Here is an 11372-nt window from a genome sequence, read left to right as displayed (position 1 = left end):
TTTTCCATGCCTACTGTGGCAGTCTCCTGTTTCCTCCATTTTTCTAGTCCGTGCAGGATTTCAATAGAATATTATTTGGAGAAGGTGTCATGGAAGTTCTGTGCCCACAGCATATAACAATTGATGGACAAAATTACAGAAAGAACACTATCCAAGAGAAGACTTACCAACATGAAGAAGACAATGGGGATGTCTATCAAGACCCAATGGTGTATGCTGATGACCCCTGTGATGCCTATGAGATGGAGAAGACCCTGCAAGGATTCCCATCTACTGTGAGTGCTCCCAACCTGCTCTAAAAGAATGTAGTTGGAAAGAGAGGAGACAATAGGAAGAAAGTAGAAATGGAGACCAAAACTTCTATTAGCATTCCTAAACCTGGACAAGATGGGGAAATTTTGATCACTGGTCAGCATCAAAATGGTGTAATTCCAGCCTGAACTCAGATTGATGTTCTTTTGGACACTTTTAGAAGAAAACAGCCCTTCACTCATTTTCTTGCCATTTTCCTCAATGAAACTAAAGTTCAAGAAGAATTTATGAATTTCCAGGAAGAAGTGCTGGAAAAGTCCTCCATGAATCGGGTTGATAGCTCCATTTTCCAGAATTCCAAAAAGCCTCACCTAACTCTTGGGATGTTGGTGCTTTTGAGTGAGCAAGAGATCCAGCAGGCATGTGAGATGCTACAATGCTGTAAAGAGGAGTTTAGTACTGTCATTTCTGGGGGCAAACCCTTGGAAGTAGAGTTGGCAGGAATAGAGTACATAAATGATGATCCTGGTATAGTGGATGTTCTTTATGGTTAAGTTCATATGAAAGATGACTAGAACAGGCTGCAGGAATTGGTTGATAGAGTGCTGGAATGCTTTAAGGCATCTGGAATAATAGAAAAAGAGTGGAATAGTGTGAAACTGCATGCTACAGTCATGAATACACTATTCAGGAAAGACCCCAAAGCTGAAGGCAGGTTACAATCTCTACACAGCAGATGATAAATATATCTTCAAGGAAAGAGAGTCATTTCATGATGGCCGGAACATTTTAAAGTTGTTTGAGAACTTCTACTTTGGTTCCCTAAAGCTCAGTTCCATTCACATCTCTCAGAGGGTCACAATAGGTGGGTTTGGAAACTATGCCTCCTGTGGACAAATTGACTTCTCCTGAGGTGGACCTTGGAAAGCTGTGGAAACTGAACATCTCATGAGGGCAGCAGCAAGGAAACAGCAATATCAGCACACTGCACAGTATGCGTGAAGAATGTCCGCCCGAGGCAGAGCAGCAGAGGGAGGAGTGCTACCCCCATGGCTTTGCCAGCTGTCCCATCATCCTCCCAGGTGCTCTGCTGGGGAGCTCCAGTCCTCCTCCCTCATCAAATTCTTTGTCCCTCCATGTCCTTGCCTTCCTCCTTCTCCTTCATTCCTTAATCTTATCTTGATTCTTATATTCTATTCTTTGAGCCTGCTTCTCAACCCTGTGTGTCAGGGTAGCTACATTGTGAGGACTGCATCTAACTACCATCAAGGATTTATCACTGGGATTGCACAAGTCATTTGTGAATAAATGCACTTGCCAAGTTAAAAAAAGGAAAGGGAATTTAATTGTGTGATGTTAAAACTGGGGAGTTTGCTCTCTACAAAGAGAGAAATAAAATTTATTCAGCTATATTCAATACTTAGCCAGAGTGAAAATTCAGTGAAGAGAACACAACTCCTACAGTTCTTGAAATGTATATGGAGACATGATTGCTTTAAATACTGCAGACTCCATCAGGCAGGACTGCCTGCCTCTGTGTAAACTGCATGAGACTGAGACCTAACTTGGATTAGATAGGTTCAAAAGTATACGATCTTGAGAAAAAATAAAAAGATCCTATCAGGAATTTAGGGGAAATCTCTAACTGAAGAGGGGGAAATTACTCTGAGTTTCCTTGTTTAAATATGTGTGTTCCTGCCATGGTTTCCAGCCCTTCAGAAACAGCATGGTTTCTGCTACCGGGTGGGGGTGATGGGAAAGAGCAGACTGGAAGGGCCTACTAAAAACATGGCTGCTCCCTGCCCAGACATGGATGCTCCCTGCTCAGGCAGAGCCCCTGAGGGTCAAGCCTCTATATGAGAGAAGAAATAACATGAGAATTGGAAGTACAATGGCAGGCTATGGGAATTTAGTTTGGACTGTAATAGAAACTTGCTTTTATTTGGACCAAGATGTTAACTTATGGACTTTGGGAGATTTAATCAGTAGATTTAATCATGCTATTAAGAACTTTAAATGTAAGAGTCAGAAATATTCATCCTCCAGGACCTCTTTGTCTTCTGGGAACATATTTAAAAAGGTTTTAGTAATTAGCCTTAAGCAGTTTCCTATGGACAAAGAGATTCTGAAAGGTGGGTGCAAGTTTCTATTCAGAAGACTGGAAGGCATTCAGATGTAGAGGAAAATGAGCTAGCATGGGATCTCTGTCATTTACATTTGAAAGGTCTTGCTCCAGTGCCTCACCTTGCTCTTAGGAAAGAACTTAAAGTTACAAGACCAAGAATTCCTACCACTGTTAATGTGGCAGAGTAGGAATTAACAAAATTCTGGTTATACTCTATTTTTGAGCAAAATGATTCTCAAAGTTCTGAGGGACCAAAGAGAACTCATGTGTCTAATCCTTTTACAACATTAAGGGAGTTAAAATCTGCATACTTTCTGTATGGAACAAACATGCCATTCGTTCTAAGCTTCTTAAAATCAATAAGTAATGAGGTCCTACCACCAAATGATTGACTCCTGCTAGCTAGCTCCTACCTTTCTGAAGGTGATGATTTAACATGGAAATCCAGTTGGATAAAGCATTGTTCTTGTTCAGATCAGGCAGAAATTAATAAATTGAATGGAGTTCAGATTACCTTGGCTATGCTTACCAGCTCAGAACAGTTTGCTGTTTTGGGACAAAAATTGACTTATGATTAGTAAACTTATGCTCAAGGAAGTGCATGTGCACAAAGAGCATGAAGAGAGTTACTTCCCCAAGGAGACAAAGCTCTAGACCCCAACTAAGTTTGGCAGGGGCAAGAGAAAAATTTTTCAACTACCTTTGAGACGTTAGATTATTGGGTTTTCTAAATGTTAATAAAGCTTACAAACAACAGAAACTTTTAAAGCCTTGCAATAACCAATGCAATTTACCCATTTTAGGAGTTCAAACGTCAACTGCCTATTCTAAAACCTTTAATTAATTAATAAAGCAATTGCCCTCCACCCTCTAGTTCTTAATCCATGTACCCTGTTATCTGAATTTCCAGCTGCTGCTTGGTTTACAATGTTAGATTTAATAGATGTCTTTTTCTGTGTATCCTAGACTCTCAATCACAATATCTGTTTGTCTTTGAGGAACCAGATAGTGGATCTCAACTAATCTGGACAGTGTTGCCTCAAGGATTTGAAGATGGCCCTCACCTGTTTGGACAAACCCAAGTTAAGGACTTAACAAAATTTAGAGATAAAACATTACATAGCTGACATCCTTTGTGTGCTACCACATAGGAGAAATATCAAGGCCATTACAGAGAGGCCTCCTAGGGATAACTGGATACTGCAGACCTTGGATTCCTGGGTATAGGGAATTATCTAATCCTCTTTATAGCCTCCTTAAAAAACTTTACACCAAGGAACAACTGCCCTGATGTGGGAACCAAAATAAACTAAAGGCTTTTAAAATATCAAAAAGGGGCCTTACTTCAAGGTCCTATTCTCAGCTTACCTAAGAAATAAGATTTAACCTGTTTGTCACTGAGAGTAAAGTAACCCTACAAATATTCACCCAAAACTGCTGGATAGGCAGCCATGGACAAACCAGGTCAATATACAATGGCATATCTCAGTAAGGAGCTTAGCATAGTAGCTTCATTCTGAAAAGTAATGGAAAATAAGTTGTCATAATTTTCTTTGACATCCAAACCTGTCCTAAAATAAGAAATGGTTAAAATGCCTTTGGCCTCCAGTAGGAGGCCAGTCTCAAACCTAAGAAAAAAATAATAAAAGGAAAGAGTGTCTTTTACCTGAACTCCAACTAATCTAAACTAAAAAATAAATTGTATGGTGCTTTATTAAAATAATTAATGGCTATGTCATTTCTCCAGGATGCATCTTTTTCCTCTTACATTCTATATTTTTTGAGCTCTGATTTTTCTCGATCAGTCCTGTTTTTATTCAACTAGAGTTTTTGAACATCTGTTACATTGCAATGGAGATTCACCTATGAAAATCTACAAGGCCTTTGCTTTTGTGTTATGTATATATCATGATGTTTATGTGTGTGTGACTAAATATCATGTATATGATTTCAAAATCGACGTAAATAATGAGTGCTCATGAATAAAAATTAAAAAATGCATCCAAATACCTTTAATTCACATGATTTTAAAAGGTTTAATTTAAATTGGGTGAACAAATGAAAGTAAAATGTCTTTAAAATTACTTAACACAAAACTCTGTAGATGGTCAAACTAATAAAATGTTGCAGTCTATAAAATGTCTAATATTAATTGTTTCTAGGACTTTTCTTCAACAGGAAAGAGAGGACAAATCCTGTTCTATACAATTGTCTGATATCTTGATTATACAGTGAAATTAGTATATTAGATTTGACATGTATGGGATTACTCAAATGTGTTTGTTAGAGATAGTTGATTAATTTAAAAAAGGTAAAATGTTAACTGTTTAATAACATCAAATATTCTCAACTCCTTAAATTCCAGGGGTAACATACTGAATCATTATTGGTGTTTTCATAGTGGGCAAATAAAAATATTTTAAAATTTCTTTTTTTTTTTCATTTTATTTTATTTTATTTTATTTTATTTTAATTTAATTTAATTTTATTTTATTTTTTTATTGTATACAAATGGGATACATGTTGTTTCTCTATTTGTACATGGAGTCAAGGCATACCATTTGTGTAATCATATGTTTACATAGGGCAATGATGTTTATTTTTTTTCCCTTCCCCCCCAACCCTCCCACCCCTCTTTTCCCTCTATACAGTCCTTCTTTCCTTCATTCTTACCGCTCTCCTTATCCCTAACCCTAAATCTAACCCTAAACCTAATGCTAACCCCTCCCACCCCCCATTATATGTCCTCAACTGCTTATCAGCGAGATCATTCGTCCTTTAGTTTTTTGAGATTGGCTTATCTCACTTAGCATGATATTCTCCAATTTCGTCCATTTGCCTACAAATGCCATAATTGTATCATTCTTCATTGCAGAGTAATATTCCATTGTATATATATGCCACAGTTTCTTTATCCATTCATCAACTGAAGGGCATCTAGGTTGGTTCCACAATCTGGCTATGGTGAATTGAGCAGCAATGAACATTGATGTGGCTGTATCTCTGTAGTATGCTGATTTTAAGTCCTTTGGGTATAGGCCAAGGAGTGGGATAGCTGGGTCAAATGGTGTTTCCATTCCAAGCTTTCTGAAGAATCTCCACACTGCTTTCCAGAGTGGCTGCACTAATTTGCAACCCCACCAGCAATGTATGAGTGTTCCTTTTTCACCACATCCTCGCCAACACCTATTGTTGCTTGTATTCTTGATAATCGCCATTCTAATTGGGGTGAGATGAAATCTTAGGGTAGTTTTGATTTGCATTTCCCTTATTACTAGGGATGTTGAACATTTTTTCATACATCTGTTGATTACTTGTACATCTTCTTCTGTGAAGTGTCTGTTCATTTCCTTAGCCCATTTGTTGATTGGGTTACTTGTATTCTTGGTGTAGAGTTTTTTGAGTTCTTTATAGATTCTGGAAATTAGTGCTCTATCTGAGGTATGGTTGGCAAAGATATTCTCCCACTCTGTAGGCTCTCTCTTCACAATGCTGATAGTTTCCTTTGCTGAGAGAAAGCTTTTTAGTTTGAATCTATCCCAGTTGTTGATTCTTGCTTTTATTTCTTGTGCTATGGGAGTCCTGTTAAGGAAGTCTGATCCTAAGCCAACAAGTTGAAGATTTGGACCTACTTTTTCTTCTATAAGATGCAGGGTCTCTGGTCTGATTCCGAGGTCCTTGATCCATTTTGAGTTGGGTTTTGTGTAGGGTGAGAGATAGGGGTTTAATTTCATTCTATTGCATATGGTTTTCCAGTTTTCCCAGCACCATTTGTTGAAGAGGCTATCTTTTCTCCATTGCATATTTTTGGAACCTTTGTCTAGTATGAGACAATTGTATTTATTTGGGTTTGTGTCCATGTCCTCTATTCTATACCATTGATCTACCTGTCTATTTTGGTACCAATACCATGCCGTTTTTGTTACTATTGCTTTGTAGTAGAGTTGAAGATCTGGTATTGCAATACCCCCTGCTTCGCTCTTGCTACTGAGGATTGCTTTAGCTATTCTAGGTTTTTTATTCTTCCAGATGAATTTCATAATTGCTTGCTCTATTTCTGAAAGGTACATCATTGGGATTTTAATTGGAATTGCATTGAATCTGTATAGCACTTTAGGTAGTATAGCCATTTTGACAATATTAATTCTGCCTATCCAGGAACATGGGAGATCTTTCCATTTTCTAAAGTTTTCTTTAATTTCTTCTTTAGTGTTCTGTAGTTCTCATTGTAGAGGTCTTTCACCTCTTTTGTGAGATTGATTCCCAAGTATTTTATTTTTTTCGATGCTATTGTGAATGGGGTAGTTTTCCTAATTTCTCTTTCTGAAGATGCATCACTTATGTATAAAAATGCATTGGATTTATGAGCATTGATCTTGTAACCTGCTACTTTACTGAATTCACTTATGAGTTCTAAAAGTTTTCTGGTGGAATTTCCAGGTTCCTCTAAATATATAATCATGTCATCAGCGAACAGGGATAGTTTGAGTTCTTCTTTTCCTATTTGTATCCCTTTAATTTCTTTGGTTTGTCCGATTGCTCTGGCTAGAGTCTCAAGGACGATGTTGAATAGAAGTGGTGAAAGAGGGCATCCCTGCCTTGTTCCAGTTTTTAGGGGGAACGCTTTCAGTTTTTCACCATTTAGAATGATATTAGCCATGGGCTTAGCGTAGATTGCCGTTATAATGTTAAGGAATATTCCCACTACCCCAATTTTTTCTAGTGTTTTGAGCATGAAGGGATGCTGTATTTTATCGAATGCTTTTTCTGCATCTATTGAAATAATCATGTGATTCTTAACTTTAAGTCTGTTGATATGGTGAATGACATTTATTGATTTCCGAATGTTGAACCAAACTTGCATCCCTGGGATAAAACCCACTTGATCGTGGTGCACTATCTTTTTAATATATATTTGTATGCGATTTGCTAAAATTTTGTTGAGAATTTTTGTGTTGATGTTCATTAAGGATATTAGTCTGAAATTTTCTTTCCTCAATGTGTCTCTGTCTGGTTTAGGTATCAGGGTGATATTGGCTTCATAGAACGAGTTTGGGAGGGTTCCCTCCTCTTCTATTTCATGGAATAGTTTGAGGAGTATTGGAATGAGCTCTTCTTTAAATGTTTTGTAGAACTCGGCTGAGAACCCATCTGGTCCTGGACTTTTCTTTGTTGGTAGGCTTTTGATGACCTCTTCTATTTCATTGCTTGAAATTGGTTTATTTAAGTTGTGTATGTCCTCTTCGTTCAGTTTAGGTAATTCATATGTCTCTAGAAATTTGTTGATGTCTTCGAGGTTTTCTGTTTTGTTGGAGTATAGATTTTCAAAATAGCTTCTAATTATGTTTTGTATTTCACTCGTGTCTGTTGTGATGTTTCCTTGCTCATTCTGAATTTTAGCAATTTGAGTTTTCTCCCTCTTTCTCTTTGTTAGTGTGGCTAAGGGTTTATCAATTTTATTTATTTTTTCAAAGAACCAACTATTTATTTTGTTAATTTTTCCAATTGTTTATTTTGTTTCGATTTCGTTGATTTCGGCTCTGATTTTAACTATTTCCTGTATTCTACTACTTTTGGTATTGGTCTGCTCTTCTTTTTCTAGCGCTTTGAGCTGTAGTGTTAAGTCGTTTATTTGTTGATTTCTACTTCTTTCTTTGAATGCGCCCCATGAAATAAATCTTCCTCTAAGTACTGCTTTCATAGTTTCCCAGAGATTTTGATATGATGTGTCTTTGTTCTCGTTTACTTCTATGAATTTTTTTATTTCCCTCCTGATGTCTTCTGTTATCCATTCATCATATAATAGTGTATTATTTAATCTCCAGGTATTGGAGAAGTTTCTGTTTTTTATTCTGTCATTTATTTCTAATTTCAATCCATTATGATCTGATAGAGTTCAAGGTAGTATCTCTATCTTCTTGTATTTGCTAACAGTAGCTTTGTGGCATAAAATATGGTCTATTTTAGAGAAGGATCCATGTGCTGCTGAGAAGAAAGTGTATTCGTTCTTTGTTGGATGGTGTATTCTATATATGTCCGTTAAGTCTAAATTGTTGATTGTGTTGTTGAGATCTATAGTTTCTTTATTCAATTTTTGTTTGGACGATCTATCCAGTGGTGAGAGAGGTGTGTTAAAATCGCCTAGTATTATTGTGTTGTGGTCTATTTGATTTCTGGAATTGAGAAGGATTTGTTTGACGTACGTGGATGAGACAATGTTCGGGGCATAGATATTTATGATTGTTATGTCTTGCTGATTTATGCTTCCATTAAGCAAATTACAAAATATACAATAATTATATACAAAATTACAACAGACCCACACCAAGGCACATTATTATGAAAATACCTAACATACAAAATAAAGACAGAATTTTAAAGGCTGGGAGAGAAAAGAATCAAATTACATTCAGAGGGAAACCAATAAGAATATCAGCAGATTTTTCAATCCATACCCTAAAAGCTAGAAGGGCCTGGAACAACATATACCAAGCCCTGAAAGAAAACGGATGCCAACCAAGAATCTTATACCCAGCAAAACTTACCTTCAAATTTGACGATGAAATAAGGTTCTTCCATGATAAACAAAAGCTAAAGGAATTTGCAACAAGAAAGCCAGCATTACAGAACATTCTCAGCAAAATATTCCATGAGGAAGAGATGAAAAACAACGATGCAAATCAGCAACAGGAGGCGCTAGCCTAAAGGAATAGCCAAATAAAGGAGAAACCAAATCATGTCAAAAACAAATATGAGTCAATTGACTGGGAATACAAATCATGTCACAATAATAACCCTGAATGTTAATGGCCTGAATTCATCAATCAAAAGACACAGACTGGCAGATTGGATTAAAAAGAAAAATCCAACAATATGCTGCCTGCAAGAGACTCATCTCATAGAAAGAGACACCCATAGACTAAAGGTGAAAGGATGGGGAAAAACATACCATGCACACGGACACAGCAAAAAAGATGGAGTATCCATTCTCATTTCAGATAATGTGGACTTCAAACCAAAACTAGTCAGAAGGGATAAAGAAGGACATTAAAATTTCTGTATGTCATCACTAAAACCAAGGTTACTAAGAGTTAAGGCCTAACAGGTACAATTCTATATACTAAAGGATCCAAAAGTTTCAAGTGTGTTTCAGTTAGAGTACTATAAATACCATAAATTATTTTATCTTATTAAAATGGAGAAATTTATCTAAATTCAGAAATTTCATAAGAGTTGTTCCAAAATGTGAATGAAATAGGGGTCAACAGACAGAAAAGAGAAAAATGAAATGTTCTACGTGTAGAAATACATTTAGTAGAAGGAAAAAATGTTTCTGGGTAGGAATGTCTTACACCAGTTTTAGGATAAAGAAATTGAGAGAATTCTCCAGGGATCAGCACAAGACAAACTTTCCTCCATCTTCAGGAAGAGGCAATAAAGGGGTAAAACATGACTTTCCTGTGTAAGAAATCCTAGTTGCCTGAAATACTCCTGGCCCTAAGTATGCTGCATTTCTGAGACTTGAGACCACTGTGGCAGTGGCAGGAAGTACCACCTGTGAAAGCTTGGGCAGCAAATGTCCAAGAAACAGGTTTATTTTCCCTGTGACCCCAAATGGAGACTCTTTTCAGGGACAGGAGGAAGATGACTACTTGGGTTTATATTTTTTTAATAGGACATGGTTACTGTGGTAAAATGCATGTCTCATCTAATTTATTATCATGGTCACTCTTTTGTGTGTGTGTGTGTGTGTGTGTGTGCGTGTGTGTGTGGTGCTGGGGATTGAACCCAGGGCCTTGTGCATGTGAGGCAAGCACTCTACCAACTGAGCTATATCCCCAGCCCGTCTTCATCACTCTTGAGTGTATATTTAGTGGCATAAAGCAGCACATCCTCAGGACCTCCTCATCTTCCCAGACTGAAGCTCCATGCCACTAACACTAACCCCTCCCTGCCCCTGTCCCTAGCACACACCACCTACTGCCTGACCCCATGGACATGGCTTCTAGGGGTCTCAGAATGTAATTCCTGACTGGTATCACTTGGTGTAGTTTCATGGTTCTTCCATGTAGTGGTATGGGTCAGAATCTCATCCATTTCCACATGTATTTTCATACATGTTTATACATGACTTCTTGCTGACTGAAGCTTTATTGGTATGCACTGTTCTTCTTTGTCCCAAGTAATATTTTTCTAAAATTTTTTATTTGTTTTAATTAGTTATACATGACAGGAGAATGCACTTTGAAACATCATATAAAATGGAGTATAATTTCTCATTCTTCTGGTTATACAAGATGTAGAATCTCACAGGTTATATAGTTATATATGTACATATGTACATAGAGTAATACTGTCTGATTTATTCTGGTATCCTTCCTATCCCCTATCATCCCTCAAGTCCCCTCTACCTAAAGTAATCTATTCTTTCGTATATCCCCCATTTATTGTGAATTAGCTTCCAAAAATCAGAGAAAACATTAGGCCTTTGGTTTTTTGGGTATGACTTATTTCAGTTAACATGATGTTCTCTAACTCCATCCATTTACCAGCAAATGCCAGAATTTCATTCTTCTTTAAAGCTGAGTAATAGTCCATCATATATGTATTTTATATATATATATATATATATATATATATGTGTGTGTGTGTGTGTGTGTGTGTGTGTAAAAGAAATATATATATTTCTTTTATCTTTTCATCTGTTGAAGGGCATCTAAGTTGGTTCCATAGTTTAGCTATTGTGAATTGAGCTGCTATAAACATTGACGTTTTTCAAGTTCTTTATATGTCCTGGAGATTAATGCTCTATCTGCAGTGCACATTGTAAAAATTTTCTCCCATTTTGTATGCTCTTTCTTCATGTATTGATTATTTCTTTTTGAGAAGAAACTTTTTAGTTGGAATCCATCCCATTTATTGATTCCTGATTTTACGTCTTGTGCTTTAGGAGTCTTGTTAAGGAAGTCAGATCCTAAGCTGACATGATGAAGAT

At 36.9% G+C, this 11372-nt stretch overlaps 2 pseudogenes; both read left to right on the top strand.

Annotated features, from left to right (window-relative positions):
* LOC124979393 (myomesin-2-like) overlaps nucleotides 1-11372 on the top strand; it is a 460208-nt pseudogene that overhangs the window by 302023 nt on the left and 146813 nt on the right.
* On the top strand, nucleotides 75-1164 carry LOC124979571 (activating signal cointegrator 1 complex subunit 1-like; annotated as a pseudogene).

This window comes from Sciurus carolinensis, chromosome 3 (genome assembly GCF_902686445.1).
Source record: "Sciurus carolinensis chromosome 3, mSciCar1.2, whole genome shotgun sequence".
Lineage (NCBI taxonomy): Eukaryota > Metazoa > Chordata > Mammalia > Rodentia > Sciuridae > Sciurus > Sciurus carolinensis.
This window is presented reverse-complemented; position numbering and strand designations above follow the sequence as displayed.